At 42.8% G+C, this 6,065-nt stretch overlaps 1 long non-coding RNA gene across 1 annotated transcript; it reads right to left on the reverse strand.

The window, feature by feature from the left end:
* Positions 1–1,891: 1,891 nt before the first annotated feature.
* Positions 1,892–2,428, reverse strand: LOC308583213. Its single transcript, XR_014006128.1, has 2 exons — positions 2,316–2,428; positions 1,892–2,033 (listed from the first exon to the last, which is right to left on the reverse strand). It is a non-coding gene; the product is annotated as an uncharacterized lncRNA (long non-coding RNA).
* Positions 2,429–6,065: the final 3,637 nt, after the last annotated feature.

Below are 6,065 nucleotides of genomic sequence, written 5' to 3' on the forward strand. Positions count from 1 at the left end.
GAGCGGATACACGAACCCGGTTCACCAGATTACAAGTCTACCGCTCTTAACCACTACACCACACTGGAAATACAGGAGACTCCATTATTGCTGCAGATCTTCTGTTTTGCCGCAAATAGTCCTACAGATGGTTTGTAAAGCTATTATTTCATTAGATTTCCAGGTTGTGGGCAGGGTGTCTTCTCATTGTTTCTGGTACGTTGCCTAATTATCTTTGATGGAACAGCAACAACAATGGGAGCTGTTATCTTTCATTGACCAGTTCTGTCTATTCCTCTTTACAGGAGGAGTAACAGCATTTTGGCAAAACCTAATTTTTGTCTTAATGTTCTGTAGCAACCCACTTTCACAAGCAATGGATTTTGCTCTCTTTGGTTGTTTCAGGGCATCAGGTCAGAAGAATTCCGTTCCTGTTATCCAGACACACAAAAGTGAGACATCTTCATTCACAATTATCAAATGCTGCAGTGCTAATGCAAAGGCTAAACCCTGTTTCTGTAGAAGTCAATAATGTGTGTTTATTTTTTTCATCCCATCCCCCCCCCCCCATCTTCTTTTCTTATTGATGTCAGTGCAGCGTTTCTGCCGGGTGATAAAAAGCAGCTGAGTCAAATCAATAACCAACAAAATATATCACCTGATAAACAAGCGGACGTTTGTGTGGAGAGCTACTCATTGACCTCCAAGGCTGTTGCAAAACCATTGAACACCTTGTGAAAACCCCTTTAGGAAACTAGATAGATCGGCCATTAGCCAGGAGACTAGGGAGAGGGCGGTTCTCTGTAAAAGTTCAATTCCTGTGATGACATTGGCTGACAGAAACTAGAAACTGTGGTTTGGTGGCCCAATAGCAGTGCTTAGAGCAGGGGTGGGTGAGTCAATCTATATACAGTATGTGTCATGTTTTTGAGCAATTACCCATAATGTCTGTTCTGTATCAGTTCCACATTAGTCTGCTGTGACTGTTATGTGTGTGACAGTTCACATTTATATGCATCTTAAAATGTGCATTTTTTTATATACAGTGGTACTTTGGTTCTCAAACAACTTGGAACTCAAACACTGCAAACCCAGAAGTAAGTGTTCCAGTTTGCGAACTTTTTTCGGAAGCTGAATGTGCTCCGTTTTGAGTGCCACGCTTCCGTTTTGAGTGTTATTCCGAGGTCTGCCGGGTTTTGCTATTTATTTTGCATTTTTGTTTTTGTGGCTCTTTTTGTTTTGTTTTTGTGATGGTGTGGAACCCAGTTCAGCTGCTAACTGATTGATTGTGTGATTGTAGTACATGGTTTATTGCTTTCATTTTATGGATCAATGGTATCGTTAGACAGTAAAATTCATGTTATATTGCTGTTTTAGGGGTTGTTTTTAAAAGTCTGGAATGGATGAATCCATTTTGCATTGCTTTCTATGGGAAAGTGTGCCTTGGTTTTGGAACGCTTAGGTTTTAGAACAGACTTCTGGAACGGATTAAGTTTGAGAACTAAGGTATCACTGTATCGTATCTTCTCTTAAAAGTGCAGATTTCTAAAGGTATTTTCTCTCAGAATATGCATCTACAATGAATTTTGGCACTTGTTGCCTCAAGAACCTTCTGACAACATTTAGGAGGTACAAGATCCATTGCGCCTTTTTGGGTGCTGTGATCTCTCGTGTTTTGGGCACCATGCTCTCATGCGAGAGCACCCCCCCAAAAAAAATGGGATGTCCCAATTTAATCAGGTCAGTTGAGAGTTATTCCATCTCCATCTTTTATATATATCCAAAATTAATTTTCAAATCTGCATACTTTAAGAGTATTCATTTTGGTTAATTTCTCTCTCTCTCTCTCTCTATATATATATCTCAACTCAATATTTCTTAAAATAAATGAACAAGAAAGCAAATCCATGACTTACGCTAAGAGCCTAATGTCAGATTTATTTATTCGAGGTGGCGGGAAGGATATCCCTATAACATCAATCACAGATCATTATATGACAAATCATATCATTAGGTGGAGTTCATCCGGTGATACATATCCATTGTTGGGATTGCTGGTGAGAAAAAGAAAGGAGGGAATAATCAATGTTTAGATCATAACCCTCTAATTGGTCTGCACAGATCTGAATGTTAATGAAGGCTGCAGAGAATTGTCTTGCTTCTTAGCAAATTGTAGCAATGGGTAACCCTCATCTCTATCAGCCCACCAAAACTCTTCCTTGGCCACACCCTTTATCCTCCAGGCACGCCCCTCACTGGTGCTGCCTCACATCCAGAAGGGAATATGGCTTTCGACTTAGAGAAGTTGCAAAACCCTGCCCCAGGCCTTTTCATACCTTATCCACACACTTAGGGAGCCACCATTACAATGGCAGACTCTCTTCATCTTGTCTATGCACTCATTATTCCACTGCAGAGGATGTTTCTCTGTGTATTCTGGAACTCTAATTTCCCAGGGTTCCAGAACACATACCCTGTTTTCCTGAAAGTAAGACATCCCCCGAAAATAAGACCTATTTCCAGTTTTGCCTCTCACTGTAGTATAAGGCATCCCCTGAAAAAAAGATCTCCCCGATAATAAGGCTGCCCTGAACATAAGGCCTCCCAGGAATATGTGTACCGTATTCTTCTTCATGGAAAAATAAGACATCCCCTGAAAATAAGACCTAACACATCTTTGGGAGCAAAAATTAATATAAGACGCTGCCTTATTTTTGGGGAAACAGGGTAGAGAACAGTCCTCTGTGTGTTAAGTTGCATATATAATTAACAGGTGGCATTGCGCATACATTGTGAAACCTTCCAGGGGGTGTACAGCCCGCTCCCTCAATGTGTTCATTATACGAATGGGTCACACATCATCATCATCATCATCATCATTATTAATTAAATTTATAAAATGCCCTATACCAGGGGTCAGCAAACTTTTTCAGCAGGGGGCTGGTCCATTGTCCCTCAGACCTTGTGGGAGGCAGGACTATATTTTGAAAAAAATAATGAACAAATTCCTATGCCCTACAGAGATGCATTTTAAATAAAAGCACACATTCTACTTATGTAAAAACACCAGGCAGGACCTGCAAATAACCCAGAGATGCATTTTAAATAAAAGGACACATTCTACTCATGTAAAAACATGCTGATTCCTGGACCGTCCGCAGGCCGGCTTGAGAAGGTGATTGGGCCGGATTTGGCCCCCGGGCCTTAGTTTGCCTACCCATGCCCTATACCCAGAGGTCTCATTGTGGTTCACATATAAAAAGGGCTTGGCTCTCAAAATAAACTGGCAGGCTTCCTCTGCTCAGGAATAATGTGATTTACTTTTTTCTGTTGTATGAGTATCTCAGACTCTGTCCCATTGCCGTCCTATGGAGATTTGTGTGCGTGCACGTGAAATTTGGGACCTGTGAAACCAGGGGCAATTTGAGGGGAAAGAGAAAAAAGGTGCAAAGGCTTGCCATTATGGCGGTAGTGGGGTCAATATCCCTTAAAATGTATTTTTAGCACCACTGTTGCATGCCCCTGAAAGGAAACAGTTTGAGACAGATTGCTGCCCAAGGCAAAGGACAAATGGAGCTCCTTCCCATTCCATGTTCTGACACTGACTTGTAGTTGGATATTACATCAACACTGGCAATGGAACAGCATGCTCCACTGTATCTGACATTAGTTTATGAGGGGCCAGGAGAGGCCACGGGGATACACAGATCTGTCTTCCAGTAGCTAGGAGCTTCTGCAACCTGAGGCAGTTGTTTCCCTTTGCCTAATGGTAGGGCCCGCCATGCCACATAATGCCTGGGAACAATATTACAGTCAGGGTAATCTGGGGAAAATGTTGGGCTTCAAACACACCCTGCCCCTGCGCAAGCGTGGTTGGTGACAGTAAGACATAAGTAAAAGGGAAAAACTGCCCCTGTCACTACAATAGTGCTCTCCTCATGAAAGTTTCAAAGAATTCCCCCCAAATTTTGTTTTTTAAAAAACCCACCCTACTTACAGCTACTCTTTACCAGCCTTTTCTCATCAGTAAAAAAACATGAGTAATTGTGGCATAAGTTACCAGGGATCTCTGAAGAGGAATCAGATAAGGAGCATGTGTGATATATTACCTGTTTTGAACATTAAGGCTGGAGTGAGCTGCAAATCTTAACATGTACATAATGAACTGAACTGATATTTTTTTAACGAAAGGTATCATCTCAGAGTCATTAGGACTTAGAAAGAAAATGAGGAGCTGGTTCAATGCATGCCCATCACTTGATTTTCCGACAGTTCCTGCCCATGTGGTTCCTCTTTAGGCATTTACTTGGGAGGAGAGAGGGTCAAGATTCATAAAAATATCACCTTCTTCTATGGCAATCACTCATAGCTGAGTAAGATTGTCTTCCATAAACACAATTTTAACAGTGAGTCCGTGAGTGACTCTGGAGGCCAATTCTGGATCCACATGTCCTTCCACAGTGGGGACATAGGTTTCCAGGTGGGAGTTGATCACGGTGAGGGTTTGCCAAGTGTGCCTTCCTCTTAGCACTTTTCTCCCTTTTGTCCTGAGTTCGAGCGTCTTCAAAGCCCATTACGCCTTTGGTAAAGGCTGTTCTCCAATTGGAGCGCTCGCAGGCCAGTGTTTCCCAGTTGTCGGTGTTTATACTACATTTTTAAAGATTTGACTTGAGAGAGTCTTTGAACCTCTTTTGTTGACCACCAGCATTACGCTTTCCATTTTTAAGTTCAGAAGAGAGTAGTTGCTTTGGAAGATGAAAATATACCATGAAAGGTAAAGGTAAAGGACCCCTGGATGGTTAAGTCCAGTCAAAGGCGATTATGGGGTTGCGGCGCTCATCTCACTTTCAGGCCGAGGGAGCCAGCGTTTGTTCACAGACAGTTTTCTGGGTCATGTGGCCAGCAGGACTAAACTGCTACTGGCACATGGAGGACCGTGTTGAGTGTTAGAGCATACAGAAACACTGCTTACCTTCCTGCAACAGTGGTCCCTATTTGTCTACTTGCACTGGTATGCTTTTAACTCCTAGGTTGGCCGGAACTGGGACAGAGTCCACCCTATCACAGGGATTCGAACCGCCAACCTTCCGATCAGCAGACCACAGCGCCTCCCATGTCCCTACCATGTAAATATCCCACACACATGGCTATACGGGCAGAAGTCCTAATATGGGAACATAGGCATGGGCACAGCCTGTCTTCCTCTGATGTGTGTTCATTGTAATAATAATAATAATAATAATAATAATAATAATAATAATAATAATAATAATAATTTTTTATTTGGCTGAGTTTCCCCAGCCACTCTGGGTGGCTTCCAATCAAGTGTTAAAAACAATACAGCATTAAATATTAAAAACTTCCCTAAACAGGGCTGCCTTCAGATGTCTTTTAAAGAGAAGATAGCTGCTTATTTCCTTCACATCTGAAGGGAGGGTGTTCCACAGGGCAGGCACCACTACCAAGAAGGCCCTCTGTCTGGTTCCCTGTAACCTTACTTCTCGCAGTGAGGGAACCGCCAGAAGTCCCTCGGCGCTGGATCTCAGTGTCCGTGCTGAACGATGGGGGTGGAGACGCTCCTTCAGGTATACAGGACCGAGGCCGTTTAGGGCTTTAAATCATCGATTTACTGAGGTCAACACACTGAAAAATCAAGCGAGGTATGTGTGAACCAACTTGCTTCTACCACCCCTACCCATTGATTTGCACATAGCTTTAGAGATGGGAGAATGAAGACCCCCAACTGACCTTTTGCCTCTTGTTATGCATTGCCGGTGTAGAGTCAAAGTCTGCCTGGATTCAAATGCCAGTTATTCATATTTTATCATCCCCCCCCCCTTTTTCTAGGTGCAGAATTGAATACGAAAATCGTCCACAAACAGTATCTCTCCCAATATAGCCCCTGCTCATTGCAGATACTTGCATAAGTCCGTCCGCAGTGATGGTGCCTCTAATTATTCCTGCAGGCGTACCTTTCTCGGTGGGCATTTCCCGTCATTACACAGTCATCTGCAGAGGTCACCATTAATCCACGAGCGAGTAAGAGAGATTCCACTTATTTCAGAAGAGGAAATAGCACCGTCTTG

This window comes from Podarcis bocagei (assembly GCF_964188305.1).
Source record: "Podarcis bocagei genome assembly, chromosome: 3".
Taxonomy (NCBI): Eukaryota; Metazoa; Chordata; class Lepidosauria; order Squamata; family Lacertidae; genus Podarcis; species Podarcis bocagei.